Here is a 19389-nt window from a genome sequence, read left to right on the forward strand (position 1 = left end):
GGAGGAGCCCGCACCCTCTACCCCTCACAAGTCGTCTGAGGAGGAGGAGGACCCCGAGGAGCCACCGTTCCAGGATGACACCATCGTCCTTGACGACGACTAGTTTGAGCACCATCGTTAGTTATGTTATGTTATGATGTCCCTGATGTAATCGCGTAGAACGATGTTGGTCCTATGGTGACCTGGATTTGGTGAACTATGATCTTTTGGTGATATCTATGTTATCATGATGTTTGCATTTGCTCTTGTGTTTACCTTTTTTTTTGAGTTTTTCAACAAGTTTTTATGCATCATATTACCCCTCCCCCTTAGAAGAAACTTGCCTATCAAAGTTTTTCCCTTTGTCTTATGTCTTCATCTCATCAGATGGTTGACACTCGCCGCGGGGGAAACCAGAACGACCCTCCACCTCCACCTGAGGCCAATATGGCTCAGATCCTTCGCCTCCTTATGGAAGACCGTCAAGCCGCTCGCGCAGAAACCCAAGCAGACATCACATCCCTGCAGAATATTGCGCAGCTCGCCGCTGGAAACAACAACAATGGAGGTGATGGTGAAGCAGCCCCAAGATCCAGACTAAGAGACTTCCAGAATACCAACCCACCGGTGTTCACCAAATGCACCCCCTCTTGATGCGGACGATTGGCTCCGCACTATCGAGAACAATCTGGAAGTCGCGGCCGTGGGCGAGAATGAGAAGGTGGTTCTCGCAACTCACTTTCTCGCTGGACCCGCAAGAGCTTGGTGGGAGAATGTTAAGGCAATGCAAGCTGCTGGCCATGTGACCACATGGGAGGAATTTACCACTAAGTTCCGCAAAGCTCACATCCCGTCTGGTTTGATCAAGATTAAGAGAGATGAGTTCTTCAACCTTAAGCAGAACAACGGTAGTGTGGTTGAGTACCTCGACAAGTTTAATACCCTGGCTAGGTATGCACCTCAGGACACTGACACTGATGAGAAGAAGAGGGACCGTTTCCTAAATGGTCTTCATGAAGAAATTCAGAGTATTCTCGTGGCCGTCCCTTACCCTGATCTGGAAGCTCTGTTGGATGCCGCCATCATGGTGGAGTCCAAGCGCAAGGCAGCATATGAGACCCGCAAGCGCAAGATGCAGCAGAAGCAGCAGAGTGGACCCAACAATGCTAGGTTCCGCAGCCAGCCTCCACCAAGGCCGGCGCCTCAACCTCAGCGAGCGCCAGCCCCCGCCTATCGCCCCTCCAACAACAACACCAACCGCCAAGCTATGCAGTCTCGCACCGGAGGAGGAAACTTCAACAACAACCCTCGCAACAACCCCAATACTCGCACTCAGGGAGATGGATGTTTCGCTTGTGGACAGCCTGGACACTTCTCTCGTGAATGCCCCACCAAGGTGAATCCTGCTCAACGCCCCAATGCACCAAGACCGAATCAAGGCCAAGCCCGTGCTGCAACCGGGAAGAAGCCCCCGCCTAAGAGGCATGCCAATACTGCTAGAGGACACCTGAACCATGTCAATGCAGAAGAAGCTGAAGAATCTCCTGACATTGTGATGGGTATGTTCCTAGTCCACTCCACCCCCGCAAGAGTTCTTTTTGATTCCGGCGCATCACATTCCTTTGTTACCAAACCCTTTGTTAAGAAAAGTAAAATGACACCCACCCTCATGGAAAGACTCATGTTAGTTCAAATACCTGGATCCACCGCTAAAACTCGCGTATCCTGCAAACAAGTTCAGGTAGAAATTCTAGGTGTCACTTTCCAAGCTGAACTCATTGTTTTAGGAGCCCAAGGGTTAGAAGTAATTCTGGGGATGGATTGGATGACTAAGTACCAAGGACACATTGTTGTGCCCGAAAATCTATTACCTTAACCAATAGTGAAGGGATCCAAGTAAAGTACACCGCCACCATACCATCATCCAAAGCCTACTGCAAAAAGAGTATCTCTGAACCCCCATCGACCTCGTCCCAATCGTTTGTGAGTATCCAGATGTTTTCCCAGAAGAGTTGCCCGGTATGCCTCCTGATAGGGATATCGAGTTCATCATTGAATTGATTCCAGGAACAACACCTATAGCACAAAGGCCCTATCGCATGAACCTCCAAGAGTTGATTGAACTAAAGAAACAGCTGGACGATATGTTGAGTAAAGGTCTAATCCGGCCTAGTGCCTCGCCATGGGGATCCCCCGTGATATTTGTGGACAAGCGAGACGGTACCATTCGCATGTGCGTGGATTACCGAAAACTCAATGATGTGACCATCAAGAATAAATATCCCCTCCCCAAGATTGAAGATTTGTTCGATCAAATGAATGGAGCCCGAGTTTTCTCCAAGATTGACCTCCGTACGGGTTATCATCAGCTCAAAGTACTAGAGTCGGATATCCCCAAAACAGCCTTCACCACCGTTACGGGTTGTTTGAATACACCGTAATGTCCTTCGGATTAACCAATGCTCCCGCCTACTTCATGAACCTCATGAATAAGGTCTACATGGAATACCTCGACAAGTTTGTCGTGGTGTTCATCGATGACATCCTAGTCTATTCTAAGACTGAAGAAGAAAACCTACGTCTTGTTCTGGGCACCCTGAGAGAACATCAACTCTATGCTAAGTTCAGCAAATGTTAGTTTTGGCTCAAGGAAGTTGGATTTCTTGGCCACGTTCTGTCCGCCGGAGGAGTCTCTGTCGACCCCTCTCTCATCAAGTCCATCATGGATCGGAAGCCGCCAACTAACCCGACCGAGGTGAGATCTTTCCTCGGATTAGCAGGCTACTACCGCAAGTTTGTTGAAGGGTTCTCTAGTATCGCCAAGCCCATGACTCTACTGCTCAAGAAAGGCAAGAAGTTTGAGTGGACAGAAAAGTGTGAAGAAAGTTTCCAAGAACTCAAGAAGCGTCTTGTGTCCGCCCCTATCTTAACCATGCCGGATGTCACCAAGGACTTCGTAATTTATTGTGACGCTTCCAAGCTTGGGTTTGGTAGTGTTCTGATGCAAGAAGGGAAGGTTATTGCCTACCTCTCCCGACAGCTGCGGCCACATGAAGTGAACTACCCAACTCATGACCTGGAATTAGCTGCCGTAGTTCATGCACTCAAGACTTGGCGCCATTATCTCATCGGTAATCGGTGTGACATTTACACCGATCACAAGAGCCTCAAGTATATATTCTCCCAGAAAGAGCTGAACATGCGACAGCGGAGGTGGATAGAGCTGATAAAGGACTATGATCTTAGTATTCACTATCATCCCGGAAAGGCGAATGTGGCCACCGATGCCCTTAGTCGCGAACCATGTTCGCTGAATGCCCGCCTCAAGGTTGAGCAACCTTTGCTATACCAAGAATTTGAAGAGTTCGGTCTGGAACTTGTTAGCCATGGTTTCCTAGCCGCGTTGGAAGTTAAGCCCACCCTAAGGGATCAAATCAAGGAAGCCCAGAAGGGTCATGAGAGTATTGAAGGTATCAAGCGCCGTATGGACAAAGAGGAAGTAGCAGGATTTTCCATTGATGGAGAAGGAATCTTGTGGTATAATGGACGTCTCTGTGTACCAACTATCCCTGACTTAAAGCACCTGATTATGGAGGAAGCTCATAACACTCCTTACTCCATTCACCCTGGCGGATCAAAGATGTATCAAGATCTCAAGGAGACTTTCTGGTGGCACGAAATGAAACGTGACATTGCCTTCTTCATTGCTAGATGCGACGTCTGTCAACGAGTTAAAGCCGAACATCAATGCCCAGCTGGATTACTCCAACCTCTGCAAGTTCCCGTATGGAAATGGGATGAAGTGGGAATGGACTTTATCACCGGGCTCCCAAGGTCGAGCCGCGGTCATGATTCCATTTGGGCTATTGTCGACCGTCTTACCAAGGTCGCCCATTTCTTGCCGGTCCGCACCACTGATCATGGAAAGAAGTTAGCAGACCTCTATATTTCCCGGATAGTTAGCCTTCATGGGGTTCCCAAGACCATAGTGTCCGATAGGGGTCCTCAATTCACCTCTCGATTCTGGAAGAAGTTACATGAAGCCTTAGGAACCAAGCTCTCCTTCAGCACTGCCTATCATCCACAGACTGGTGGACAAACAAAACGCGTAAATCAGATTCTGGAAGACATGCTCCGCGCTTGTGTTCTAGCCTATGGAACCAAGTGGGAGGACTGCCTGCCCTTCGCCGAGTTCTCTTACAACAACAGCTATCAGGCCAGCCTCCAGATGGCACCCTTTGAAGCTCTCTATGGACGCAAATGCCGCACCCCTCTCAATTGGTCTGAGATCGGAGAAAGCCAAGTGTTTGGACCAGACATACTTCGAGAAGCTGAAGAGCAAGTTCAACTCATCCGAGACCGTTTGAAAGCTGCCCAATCCCGCCAGAGAAGCTACGCCAACCCCAAGCGTCGAGATTTAACCTTCAACACCGGAGACTTTGCTTACCTCCGGGTTACACCTCTCAAAGGGATGCAACGTTTTCACGTCAAAGGCAAGTTAGCACCAAGATATATTTGCCCCTTCAAGGTCCTTGGTCGTCGCGGAGAAGTCTCATATCAACTGGAGCTACCTGCAGAACTATCAGAATTTCATGATGTCTTCCATGTCTCCCAACTCCGAAAATGCCTTCAAGTGCCTGACAAGCCTGACGTGTTTAAGAACATCGACCAGCGCTCTATCAACCTAAACCAGGACTTAACCTACCGTGAAAACCACTCCGAATCCTAGAAGAGACAGTGAGAGTTACCCGCAGAAGGAAAATCAAGTTCTTGAAGGTTCAGTGGAGTAACCATTCTGAGGAGGAAGCCACCTGGGAACAAGAGGATTATCTTAGGAGCGAGTTCCCATACCTCTTCAACTCTTAGTCCCGGAATCTCGGGACGAGATTCTTTTAAGGGGGGAAGGTCTGTCACAACCCACTTTTCATAGAATGCATATTTTCAAGTTTTAAAAATTATGAGCCAACAAAAACTTTTTATATCTTACTACCTTGTGTGCATAGAATATAGTTTTGCTTAGGATTGTTAATAATATATGTTAATGGATCACTTTTCACTCTAACACCCTTAGCACCATAATCTTTTCAAGATAAATGGGGGAATGATCTCATCCTTGTTTTGACACCACTAGTGAGACACCATCATCACCCCCTCATTCAATTTCTTGATAACTCCCTCCACCTTTGAACAAAAAAAAATTGGACACAAAGGTGCACATGCATTTGCATGTCACCACCATTCCTCTCTTTTACCCTTGTCCTCTTTTCTCTCTCTTTTAGAGCAAACCCTAGGAAGGAGGGACACTTCCCCCTCTCTTTCCTTTGCACCTTCTCTCTCTCTCTCTCTCTCTCTCTCTCTCTCTCTCTCTCTCTCTCTTTTCTCTCATATGGCCGGACAAGTGACACCCTCACTTTGTACCCACTCTCTTTTCCATCTCTGGTTTTTGCCAAACCTTTGGGGTACACTACCCCCTCTTTTTCCTTTCTCCCTTCTTCCCTCTCAAACATGGCCGGGCCATGAAGCCCTCACACCACCCCTCTCTTTTGCCAACCTTCTGGCCCACACCTCCCTCCCTTGTGCCATCTTGGACCCCCCTGGACTCCCTCTCCCTCTCCAACTCAGGCCAAGGTCAAAGACCAGCCCACACCACCGAAGATCTGCCCCAGAGACGTGCACGCCCGAACTCTTTTCCCCCGCGCGCCCAGCGACGCTCTCCCGCTCGGCCTTCCCACCCCAGACGCCTCGGTTCCTACCCTGCTGACGCCACCCGCCCGACGTCACCCCGGCCCCACCGCGATGACGCCAGCCCTCGTCTCCCCGTTGGCCAGAACCACCGCCCACCCCCGCCGGTTGCCCTCCTCCCGCCTATAAAACCCCCTCTGCACCGCACCACTCCCTCACACCACTTCCCATTCACTCCCCCACCCCCACAGTGATCCCTGGGAGCGCCAAGAGCGCTCTTAGGGCGGCCGCTCGGCGAAGCCTCCACCAAGCCACTGCCACCCGACAGTGACGGGGAGGTCTGCGCGTCCACCGGCGACCTGCTGCTTCCCTCCCTCCCCTCAACTCCGCCCTGCCTTCCCCTGCAACACCCTAACCCCTCCCTCACCGTGCCAGGACGACCGGAGCCCGCCTCGACAAGACCTGCTGCCGGACACCGTGAGGAAGGAGGAGCCGCCGGAGCCGAGGGAGACGCCGTCAAGCCGCCCCAGGACGAACCCGCGAAGCCCCCACTCCGCCTTGCTGTCGCCGTCGACGACCCGCCACTCGCCGGTGAGTCCAGCCGCCGTTCCCCTCTCTTCTCTGCCGAGCCTAGCCGCCCGCTCATCCATCTGCGAGGAGGATCGGAGACGATGGCCCTGGGCCATCCGATTCCCATCGATCAGCTGCATGGCCCATGCAGCCAGCGTGGCCATTGATACGTCCATTTTGCATCACTATTTTATATCATAATTTGCTGTTATTCATTGATATATTTCATATTTGGAGATGATACTTATGTTATTTCATCTATTTTGCATGTTTCATGATTATTTGGGGATCGCGCACCGGAGCCGGGATTCTGCTGGAAAAAGCACCGTCAGGATGCAATATTTCGGAAGATCAGCAGTTGACGGAAATTATATGAAAATTCCTATTTTTCCAGAAGTCGAAGGGAGCCAGAAGGGGGAGCCGAGGGGACCTGAGGTGGGCCCACCTCATAGGCCGGCGCGGCCCAAGGCCTGGCCGCGCCGCCCTGTGAGGAGGGGGCCCACAGCCCTCTCTCGCCTCCTTTCTTCGCGTACGTCTTCGTCTCGAAAACCTAAGCCCCAGAGGATAGTCGCGAAGAGTCACAGCCGCCTCTGCGGGGCGGAGAACACCAGAGAGAAAAGAGCTCTCCGGCGGCCAGGAATCCGCCGGGGAAATTCCCTCCCGGAGGGGGAAATCAACGCCATCGTCACCGTCATCGAGCTGGACATCATCTCCATCACCATCGTCATCATCTCCATCATCATCACCACCATATCCACCGCTGCACCTCGTCACCGCTATAACAATTCGGGTTGGATCTTGATTGTTTGATAGGGGAAACTCTCCCGGTGTTGATTTCTACTTGTTATTGACACTACAAGAAAAGTTGCCATGGCCGACGAAGTTGAAGTCGCGCCGTGGTTGCTGGTGCACCATGGCCGACGATTTTTGGTCTCTCCGTTGTGCATGTCAAAACGTTTTTTTTCTCGTTTTTGAGGCCACCTAGCCCGACGAAAACGGCCAAAACGTCGCGTATGGTGGCCCGGGACGTGGTGCATCTCGAAATCTCGAGTTCGCCGGCCGAGTCAACGCAAATCCGCACCGCCGAGGGATGTAGGGCCCAGATGGCAGCCTCTCTGGCATTGTTTTTTTTCTCGATCGCGCCATCTCGTTCAACGTTCTCCGATCGAGCCGTTTACGATGCAGGATCATGGGTCCCGCATGTCATCCTCTATGAACCAAAATTCTTTCTATTCTTGGAATTTTTTTGACCCCCGATTTCCGGCTACTTCCTTTTTCTTTTGATACCTTGCCGCCTTGGAAACGTTGAGACCGCTGTCTGCTAAATGGGACCCGCATGTCATCCTCTATGTGCAATCAACTTTCTTTTCTTGGAGTTTTTTTTGGCACCTCAAATTTGGTCACTTGCCTTTTTCTTTCGATCCCCTGCCGCCTCTCAAACGGTGATACCGCTGCTGCTAACTCGGGACCCGCATGTCATCCTCTATGTACTATAAAACTTTCTTTTCTTGAATTATTTTTGGCACCTCATATTTGGTCACTTACCTTTTTCTTTCGATCCCCTGCCGCCTCTCAAACGGTGATACCACTGCTGCTAAATGGGACCCGCATGTCATCCTCTATGTACTATAAAACTTTCTTTTCTTGAATTATTTTTGGCTCCTCATATTTTTTCACTTGCCTTTTTCTTTCGATCCCCTACCGCCTCTCAAACGGTGATACCGCTGCTGCTAAATGGGACCCGCATGTCATCCTCTATGTACTATAAAACTTTCTTTTCTTGAATTATTTTTGGCTCCTGATATTATTTCACTTGCCTTTTTCTTTCGATCTCATGCCACGTTTGAAACGTTGAGGAACCTGCAGGCTCATGGGACCCGCATGTCATCCTCTATGTACTATAAAAGTTCATTTTCTTGGTTTTTTTCACCCTCTGATTTTTGGCAATTTCTTTTTTTCTTTTGATCCCCGCCGCCTCTCAAACGGTGATACCGCTGCTGCTAAATGGGACCCGCATGTCATCCTCTATGTACTATAAAACTTTCTTTTCTTGAATTATTTTTGGCTCCTCATATTTGGTCACTTGCCCTTTTCTTTCGATCTCATGCCACGTTTGAAACGTTGAGGAACCTGCTGGCTCATGGGACCCGCATGTCATCCTCTATGTGCTATAAAAGTTTATTTTCTTTATTTTTTTTCACCCTCTGATTTTTGGCTATTTCCTTTTTCTTATGATCCCCTGCCGCCTTGGAAACGTTGGGTAAGCTGCTGACTCATGGGACCCGCATGTCATCCTCTATGTACAATATACTTTCTTTTTCTTTTGATCTCAAGCCGCATTTGAAACGTTGAGACCGCAGCTGCTAAATGGGACCCGCATGTCATCCTCTACGTACAATAAAATTTCTTTTCTTGGATTATCTTTGGCTCCTGATATTTTGTCACTTGCCTTTTTCTTTCGATCTCATGCCGCCTTTGAAACGTTGAGTAAGCTGCTGGCTCATGGGTCCCGCATGTCATCCTCTACGAACAATAAAAGTTTGCTTTCTTGGAGTTATTTTTGACCCCTAATTTCCGGCTATTTGCCTTTTTCTTTTGATCTCCCGCCCTCTCGAAATGATGAGGACGCTCGTTGGCAGTGTCGGTCCCACATGTCATCCTCTATGAACAATAAAAGTTTCCTTTGATGGATTTATTTTGAACCCCTAATTAATTTCCGGATATTTCCCCGCCGCCTTGGAATCGTTGAGGATGCTCGCTGCCTCATGGGTCCCGCATGTCATCCTCTCGTAACGGTAAATGTTTATTTTCTTGGATTTTGTTGACCAAACGATTTTTGGCTTATTTTTTCTTTCGATCACCTCGCAGCCTTTAAAACGTTGAGGACGCCGCCGGCTCACGGGTCCCACATGTCAACCTCTATGAACAATAAACGCCGAGGATGCTGCTGCCTCATGGGTCCCGCATGTCATCCTCTCGTAACGAAAATGTTTCTTTTCTTGGATTTTTTACCAACAGATTTTTGGTTTATTTTTTCTTTCCATCCCCTGCCGCCTTTAAAACGTTGACGACGCTCGTTGGCTCATGGGTCCCCGATGTCAGCCTCCCCGTACAAGAAACATATGATATCTTGATTATTTTGCAGACAATAAACAATGTATTGCACTCTGAGCTATTTCAAACGGATAATTAAATCTTTATTTTTACATAAACAAACTTATATGTTGAATCTCCTTATTTTTTTGTCTTTGCGAAGCATAGGACTTTCCTGTTTTTTTAGAAAATTCGGAACTTTCCTGTTTTGGAGTGGGCTGAAATTGTACGAGTCAAAAAAAAGGCCAAGCAGGATAGTTCGAAGGCCCAGATGTCCAGATGCAGCCCAATTGAAATCTTTCTTCTTGGATTTTTTTCACCCCCTGATTTCTGGCTACTTCATTTTTCTTTTGGTTCCGTGCCGCCTTGGAAACGTTGAGACCGCTGCCGCAAAATGGGACCCGCATGTCATCCTCTACGTACAATAAAATTTCTTTTCTTGGATTATTTTTGGCTCCCGATATTTGGTCACTTGCCTTTTTCTTTCGATCCCGTGCAGCCTCTCAAACGGTGATACCGCCGTCGCTAATTGGGACCCGCATGTCATCCTCTATGTACAATCAAGTTTCTTTTCTTGAATTATTTTTGGCTCCCGATATTTGGTCACCGGCCTTTTTCTTTCGATCTCATGCCACGTTTGAAACGTTGAGGAACCCGCCGGCTCATGGGACCCGCATGTCATCCTCTATGTACTATAAAAGTTCATTTTCTTTGTTTTTTTTCACCTTCCGATTTTTGGCTATTTCCTTTTTCTTTTGATCCCCGCCGCCTTGGAAACGTTGAGTAAGTCTGCTAGCTCATGGGACCCGCATGTCATCCTCTATGTCCATCAACTTTATTTTCTTGGATTTTTTTGACCCCCTAATTTCTGGCTACTTTCTTTTTCTTTTGATCTCAAGCCGCATTTGAAACGTTGGGACCGCTGCCGCAAAATGGGACCCGCATGTCATCCTCTATGTAAATAAAGTTTCTTTTCTTGGATTATCTTGGGCTCCTGATATTTTGTCACTTGCCTTTTTCTTTCGATCTCATGCCGCCTTTGAAACATTAAGTAAGCTGCTGGCTCATGGGTCCCGCATGTCATCCTCTATGTAAATAAAGTTTCTTTTCTTGGATTATCTTGGGCTCCTGATATTTTGTCACTTGCCTTTTTCTTTCGATCTCATGCCGCCTTTGAAACGTTAAGTAAGCTGCCGGCTCATGGGTCCCGCATGTCATCCTCTACGAACAATAAAAGTTTCCTTTCTTGGAGTTATTTTTTACCCCTAATTTCTCGGCTATTTGCCTTTTTCTTTTGATCTCCTGCCCCCTTTGAAACGATGAGGACGTCGTTGGCAGTGTCGGTCCCACATGTAATCCTCTATGAACAATAAAACTTTCCTTTGATGGATTTATTTTGAACCCCTAATCTATTTCTCGGATATTTCCTTTTTTTCTTTTGATCCCCTGCCGCCTTGGAATCGTTGAGGATGCTGCTGCCTCATGGGTCCCGCATGTCATCCTCTCAGAACGGTAAATGTTTATTTTCTTGGATTTTGAATACCAAATGATTTTTGGCTTATTTTTTCTTTCAATCTCCTGCCGCCTTTAAAATGTTGAGGACACTGCTGGCTCACGGGTCCCACATGTCAGCCTCTAACATTAAACGCTGAGGATGCTGCTGCCTCATGGGTCCCGCATGTTATCCTCTCAGAACGAAAATGTTTCTTTTCTTGGATTTTGTACCAACAGATTTTTGGTTTATTTTTTCTTTCCATCCCCGCCGCCTTTAAAACGTTGACGACGCTGCTGGCGTATGGGTCCCCGATGTCAGCCTCCCCGTATAAGAAACATGTGATATCTTGATTATTTTGCAGACAATAAACAAGTGTATTTTGCTCGAGCTATTGCAAAGGGATAAATTAAATCTTTATTTTTACATAAACAAACTTATATGCTGAATCTCCTTGTTTTTTTTGTCTTTGCGAGGCATAGGACTTTCCTGTTTTGGAATGGGCTGAAATTGTACGAATCAAAAGGCGTCCAGCGGGATAGTTTGAAGGCCCAGATGGCCAGAAGCAGCCCAATTGAAATATTCCTTTTCTTGGATTTTTTTGACACCCTTATTTCTGGCTACTTCCTTTTTCTTTTGGTCATGTGCCGCCTTGGAAACATTGAGACCGCTGCTGCAAAATGGGACCCGCATGTCATCCTCTATGTACAATTGTTATCACCAGATTTTGGCCAAATCAGGAGATAGGCCGTAAGCGAGATGGGCTTGAAGGATATACGCGTGGAGGATCTCTGAAGCGTCCTGACACGAAGAAGTTGGGCTAAATTGCCCGTGTATCTGTATTATAGTAGATCGCATCGTAGTTTAGAAGTTAGAGTTTAACCCGTGCACGGTTTGGTGCACGCTCGAATTAGAAAGTCCCCCGGACTATAAATATGTATCTAGGGTTTATGAAATAAACAACAACCAACGTTCACCACAAACCAATCTCGGCGCATCGCCAACTCCCCGTCTCGAGGGTTTCTTCCGGGTAAGCACCATGCTGCCTAGATCGCATCTTGCGATCTAGGCAGCACACGTTTATTCGTCGTCCATGCGCTGCTCGTACTGAAGCCTTTTTGATGGCGAGCAGCGTAGTTATCATAGGTGTTTTAGGGTTAGCATTGTTCTTCGTATCATATGCTGTCGTCGTGCGACCCTTAGACATCTAGCCGCCCTTACACCTATCTTGGGTGTAAGGGCGGCACCCCGCTTGATCATTATCTAGTAGATCCGATCCGTTATGATTGCTCCTTGTTCTTCAAGGATTAGTTTAATATCTGCATTGTTAGGCCTTACAAACGGGTCGAAGGATCCAAGTGGCGCGTAGGGTGTAGTTTGCTAGCCCTAGACAGGATGTTCCGAGGATCAACTTCGTGTTGGTTTTTAGGCCTTGTCTAGGGTCGGTTTACGATCACCGTGCGTGGCCGCGAGGCTCGATCACGAGTAGGATGTTCCGATTATGCGGTGAAAACCCTAAATCGTAGTAGGTCGCTTCAGCTTTATCTTGATCAAGCAGGACCACCATCCGATCGTACACCTCGTACGCATCATGGGTGGATCGGCTCTTTGAGCCGATTCACAGGACAACCTGAGAGCCGATCGAGGCTCGTATTTAACGTTTACGTGTATGCCATGCAGGAAACTAAGCGAGGCATTCTCCAACACCTTCCTGACCAGGTATAGGTCAGGTGGCACGCCCTTGCATCAGCATCGGACGTGCGTGCCGAAGGCTTTGCGGGCCGTCGCTCGGAGGGACCAGGGCCAGCCGCAGTCCCGGGAGATTCCCGGCTCTACGGTGTTGCCCGTCGCTGCCCGCCGGTGGGTTTCCGACCGCAACACATTCCGGCACGCCCGGTGGGACAATCTTCGACATCAACCGCATCGCCATCTACATCTGAGATGGCGGAAGGCACTCCGGTCAAGTACGAGGATCCGACTGAGGAGCTCAAGAAGAAGCATGACGAGATCAAAGCAGTCCTCGAAGCCGACCTCATCGGCTCTTTTCACAGAACCCGCTCACATGGCATCAGGTGGAAAGGGTTCTCACCTGAAGGCGCGCTCGACGGAGTGGACCTGTCCACCCCATCAGAAGAACGCACCAGGTCGTTGCGTCAGGAGATCAACTTCATGGTGGCTCATTCGCTACACCGCCATTCTGAGAGCCTGGTGAACACTTTGGAGCGTGTCGCTCTTCGCGTGATCCAGGAAATCATGAGCCATCAGTATTCTCCGTCAGGACCAGCTCTGGGGACTTACCAAGGAGAGATGCCGCTCCAGTCCCGTCCACCGCTGCCGTTCGCGTTGGCAGCACCTGAAGTGCCGAATTCATCGGCATACGTCGTCTACAAGATCGGTGGTGACCCTAGTGACTACCAATTCTTGCATGAGGCGCCTAAGGAGATCCCGCACGGAGACACGTGCGCATACGTGCCAGACTGCAGTAACTGGGCACTCTCGAACTAGGCTGCAACACCAGGGACTTCTGGAACAGTAGGAGGAACGTCGGGAACAGATCTTGAGAAGCAGACGTGGCTTGCTAAGTACGCCACTCCGACAAACCTCCAGAGCTCAGCTCCTGCAGTTGGCTCAGAGCTGGAAAAGCAAGCATGGCTGGCTAAGTATGCCACTCCGGCGAATCTTCAGAGTTCGACGCCTGCAGCCATCACCGCGGATCAGATTTGTACAATCCTGAAAGACCAGTTCGGCATGATGCCGAAAAGGAGGACAACCGGCTATTCCAAGCCGTACCCCAATGAGTACGAATTGATCCCACTACCACCCAAATATCGGCTCCCCGATTTCACCAAGTTTAATGGATCAGATGGTTCCAGCTCCATCGAGCATGTGAGCCGATATTTGGCACAGCTGGGCACGATCTCAGCATCAGACGAGCTGCGCGTGAGGTTCTTCGCACAGTCCCTCACAGGATCGGCTTTCGGGTGGTACACATCGCTACCACCAAACTCGATCCGGACTTGGAAGCAGTTGGAAGAGCAGTTCCACATACAGTATCACTCAGAGGCTTCCGAGGCTGGTATTGCCGATCTAGCACAAGTACGACAGAAGCGCGGGGAAACAGTGTCGAATACATCCAGCCGCTTCAGGACCGTTAGGAACCGATGCTATTCGGTTCATGTAAGTGAAAAAGAAGCGACCGAGTTGGCGGTGGTGGGTCTCTCATCATCAATCAAGGACGTGGCCTCCCAAGCAGACTACCCTTCACTGGCGCACATGGTGCAGAAGCTGTCAGCATACGAACAGCGCCACCCCGATGTTTACCAGGACAAATTCAAGCGTGCGGTGGTCCTGATTGAGGCAGATGAAGATGAAGGTGCTGCGGGAGATCAAGAGGTAGCAGTGGCTGAATGGACTCGGGGGGCAAGCCCCGTGTCCTGTAAGTGGGTTAAGCCACAAGGTCCTCCAAAAGGGTTTGACTTCGACGTGACCAAAGCTGAGCAGATTTTCGACCTCTTACTCAAGGAGAAGCAGCTAAAGGTACCCGAAGGCCACAAGATCCCCACGGCTCAGGAGTGGAACGGAAAGCCATACTGCAAGTGGCATAACACGTTCACCCACGCCACCAACGACTCCAGGGTGTGGCGTCAGCAGGTCCAAATGGCGATAGAACAAGGGCGGCTAATTTTCAGCCAGTACGCCATGAAGGTCGACACGCACCCCTTCCCCGCCGTTAACATGGTGGAGTACACTTACCATGGAAGGTGCCAGCCAGGATTCTCGTGCAATATCAACATGGTAGGACCTGGGCACCACTCTGGTAAGGACGGAGATGAGGGCAGCTGCTCTCATAGCAAGGACACAGAGGGAGCCGCTCCACGCGATCGGCTCCGTCATGATGGCAAGCGCTACATCACGGAGGGAGAAGTGAGGAACGTAAGATATCAGCCGACCTCTCTCTGATCACCTCCTCAACAAGTATGTGGGTCAATACGACCAACGCCGGCGATACAACGACGATGATGAAAGAGATCGTCTGGCTAGGGACGCCAGGAGACAACGTCGGCATGATCGCGACGAGGAGAGGTATGAGCGCCACGCCAAGGAAAAGTCGAGAGAGCAAGACGACGTGGATAGGCACTGGGACTGCCCCTTCTTCAGACACTGCTGGGATTCAGGAATGAGCCGATTGCCTACAATCGGCAACTGCCCGTAATGCAAACAAAAGAAGAAGGATGCAGCTAACGTGTCCGTGTTCAAACGTCTAGGGCCTCTCCCGCCTCGGAACAAGCATGCCGAGTCCGCTCGGGTGGAAGATCTCGAGGAACTAGAGGACGATGATGAAGAAGAAGACAGTATCATCGGCCAAGGTGGTGCCCCGATGGGCTCAGCCCGTTCCCAAAAGCGAAGGGTTCAGCGACTACGTGGGTTGGAGGAAGCCGAAAGGTTATACCGCACACGTTGAGGAAGGCGCGGCCTGATCCGGCCGCTAAAATTCAGCGAACCCCGGACGAAGAAGGTCGGCCACAAAGGAAAGAGTGGCGCCCCGTACAAAAGAAAGCCGATGATGAGACATCGGCCGGCACAAACATGGTGTTCATCCTTCCAACGGAGTTTAGTGCTCCAGGATTAGACGAAGCACCCGTGGCACAACTTGATCTGCGGCCCACGGCCGGTCATCTTTGAGAAGCCACGAGAAAGAAGCTACAGGCATCCGAAGGCCCCGTACTTGCGAGGTTACATCAATGGGCAGCCCGTCAACAAGATGTTGGTGGACACCGGAGCGGCAGTTAACATTATGCCATACTCCATTCTACGTCGGTTGGGACGCTCTAGCTCGGATTTGATCAAGACCAATGTGACACTGAGCGATTTCAACGGCCAAGCATCTGATGCACAAGGTGTTCTGAACGTGGATCTGACCGTAGGAAGGAAAACCGTCCCTACGACGTTCTTTATTGTCGACAAGCAAGAGCACTTATGATGTCCCGCTTGGGAGAGATTGGATCCACGCCAATCGTTGCATTCCATCCACGATGCACCAATGCCTAATACAGAGGGATGGAGATGAAGTAGAAGTCGTCCACGCAGATGATTCAGCCGAGATTTCAACGGCCGGCATGGACGTTTGGGAGACATCGGGCCAAGAGCCACTCTCAGGCATCAATTTGGACGACTGCGAACGCATCGACGTGACAAAGGACGGGGTTAGGCTGGTTTTATCCACCGGCCTGACCGTGTAACAAGAGCAACATCTATGGGCGAACGTGGCGATGCCGATCCATGTGATCGGCCCCAAGGATCTATGGAGGAACATTGCAAAACCTTCATTGAGCAAATCAATATGGAGGCCGATTCCAGCAATCGGCCAAAATTATCTTCACCATCCATTCTGCTTGGATTCAACGTCGATCTAATGGGCAATGGGTTTACGTCGGCTGATGAGCTGAAAGAAGTCCACACTGGTCCTAACACAGCCGACGTTCACATATAGTGCCTTGGCTAACCACAGAGCCGATTTCAGCAGTTACCTGGCAGAATCGGCTCGGGGGGCACCTAATCGGATGAACATGTGCGATACATGTGCAGTGAAACATTGGGGGCCGATAGAAAAATCGGCCCGTAAAAAAAAATTTCTCACGCAATGTACAGCCGATGCACGGACATTGACTTTAGAGCTGAGGGACAAAGCCGATGCGCGGCCATCGACTCTAGCACAAATTCCATGGGATCTACCGGTGGCATCTGCACAACACGAGGACCTCCAGCTCTGTGTCAGAGGAGTTCTATTTCTGAGCCGTTGTGTGATCATCTGCAATGTCGACTTTCAACGGAAGGCAGGTGATCGGCTCTGGCTGACTCTGCGTGGCAGTTTTCTCTGCGTGTCCTCATCACTGTCTTCACCTCGATTGAGGCTCGGGGGGTAGCTGGCCTGGTGGATGCTCTGTTTTTGGAAGCCGATTGGGTGGCCATCGGCTAGTCCTGCGTCGCGATTTTCGTCAAGGGTGGATCCAGCAGAACTCAAACCCCGTGGTCGAAGAAATGAAGGACGGATTATGAGAGACCGATGCGTTGCCATCGGCTCATTGAGCATTGGCTAAGTGACGTTCGGCAGAATCAGTATGAGGGGAAATCGGCTAAATTAGCATGAAGGAAATCGGCAAAATCAAATTGGGGGAATTTCTTCATTGATAAACGAGATTTCTTACATAAAGAGCTGCTGGCTCCCAAAAGGAAGTACTATGGGGATACATTGCCCCGTCTACTGCTACTGATCCTATGCTAAGGGTCCTATCTACGGGCCGTCGCTGCCCTCGTCGTCGCCATCGTCGCCGCTGTCGGCGCTACTCCCGGCGGGCTCGTCGTCGCTGCTGTAGCGACCGCCGGCAGGACCCTCGTTGTCCTCGTCCTCCTCGTCAGCGTCATCGTCGTCGCTGTCGAAGTCGCTGAGGTTCCCCGGCCAGGGGCAGAAGCGCTTGGCCGGCAGCTCGTCGGAGGAGCTGTCGTCGTCCTCCTCCTCCTCCTCCTTCGCCTCCTCGGAGGAGGTGAAGTTGTCCCAGGAGAAGCGATCGTCATCGCTCTCCTCCTCCGATTCCCCGTCGGCGAGGAAGCGGAGGTCGCTCTCCCCGTCCGTCGAGGACTTGTCGTCCTCGGACCAGACGGCGAAGTCATGGGAGGACTCCTCCCCGGCCTCTATGGCGCGGCGGATGTTTGCCGCATGGACCTCCTGGGGGTCCCGTTCTGGCGTCGGCTCGTGGGTGGAAGAGGACTCGATGGAAAGTCCCGATGAGGCGGAGGAAGAAGAAGACATGGTGGCGCAGGAGGGCTTTTGGAGTGCTAATGCGAAGAGGATGGAGAGGAGAACTGTTCGATGCGGTTACATAAAAGAAGATGGAGTGGAGGTTTAATGTTCGAGCAGTTTTCGAGGATGTGGTGCCAGAAAACTGTCAAATCGTGCAGAGAGGTTGGGAAGGCAAGTCGTCATGATGAAAAATACTGCGACGGTTCTGCTCTGCCACGACATGACCCCTCGAAGGAAAAACAGAGTGGTTTTGAAATTATCATTACCAAAACCAGGGGGGCATGTGTTATCACCAGATTTTGGCCAAATTAGGAGATAGGCCGTAAGCGAGATGGGCTTGAAGGATATACGCGTGGAGGATCTCTGAAGCGGCCTGACACGAAGAAGTTGGGCTAAATTGCCCGTGTATCTGTATTATAGTAGATCGCATCGTAGTTTAGAAGTTAGAGTTTAACCCGTGCACGGTTAGGTGCACGCTCGAATTAGAAAGTCCCCCGGACTATAAATATGTATCTAGGGTTTATGAAATAAACAACAACCAACGTTCACCACAAACCAATCTCGGCGCATCGCCAACTCCCCCGTCTCGAGGGTTTCTTCCGGGTAAGCACCATGCTGCCTAGATCGCATCTTGCGATCTAGGCAGCACACGTTTATTCGTCGTCCATGCGCTGCTCGTACTGAAGCCTTTTTGATGGCGAGCAGCGTAGTTATCATAGGTGTTTTAGGGTTAGCATTGTTCTTCGTATCATATGCTGTCGTCGTGCGACCCTTAGACATCTAGCCGCCCTTACACCTATCTTGGGTGTAAGGGCGGCACCCCGCTTGATCATTATCTAGTAGATCCGATCCGTTATGATTGCTCCTTGTTCTTCAAGGATTAGTTTAATATCTGCATTGTTAGGCCTTACAAACGGGTCGAAGGATCCAAGTGGCGCGTAGGGTGTAGTTTGCTAGCCCTAGACAGGATGTTCCGAGGATCAACTTCGTGTTGGTTTTTAGGCCTTGTCTAGGGTCGGTTTACGATCACCGTGCGTGGCCGCGAGGCTCGATCACGAGTAGGATGTTCCGATTATGCGGTGAAAACCCTAAATCGTAGTAGGTCGCTTCAGCTTTATCTTGATCAAGCAGGACCACCATCTGATCGTACACCTCGTACGCATCATGGGTGGATCAGCTCTTTGAGCCGATTCACAGGACAACCTGAGAGCCGATCGAGGCTCGTATTTAACGTTTACGTGTATGCCATGCAGAAACTAAGCGAGGCATTCTCCAACACCTTCCCGACCAGGTATAGGTCAGGTGGCACGCCCTTGCATCAGCATCGGACGTGCGTGCCGAAGGCTTTGCGGGCCGTCGCTCGGAGGGACCAGGGCCAGCCGCAGTCCCGGGAGATTCCCGCTCTACGGTGTTGCCCGTCGCTGCCCGCCGGTGGGTTTCGACCGCTATAAATATGTATCTAGGGTTTGTGAAATAAGTAACCGCGCAACGTTCACCACAAACCAATCTCGGCGCATCGCCAACCCCCGTCCTGGGGGTTTCTTCGGGTAGCACCATGCTGCCCCTGGGTCTGGCATCTTGCGATCTAGGCAGCACGTTGTCGTCGTCCATGCGTTGCTCGTGCGAAGCCTTTTTGATGGCGAGCAACGTAGTTATCATAGATGTTTTTTTAGGGTTAGCATTGTTCTTCGTATCATATACTGTCGTGTGCGACCCACTTAGGCATCTAACCGCCCTTACCTATCTTGGGTGTAAGGCGGCACCACTGATCATT

The sequence above is a fragment of the Lolium rigidum genome, chromosome 4 (assembly GCF_022539505.1).
Source record: "Lolium rigidum isolate FL_2022 chromosome 4, APGP_CSIRO_Lrig_0.1, whole genome shotgun sequence".
In the NCBI taxonomy this organism is placed as follows: domain Eukaryota; kingdom Viridiplantae; phylum Streptophyta; class Magnoliopsida; order Poales; family Poaceae; genus Lolium; species Lolium rigidum.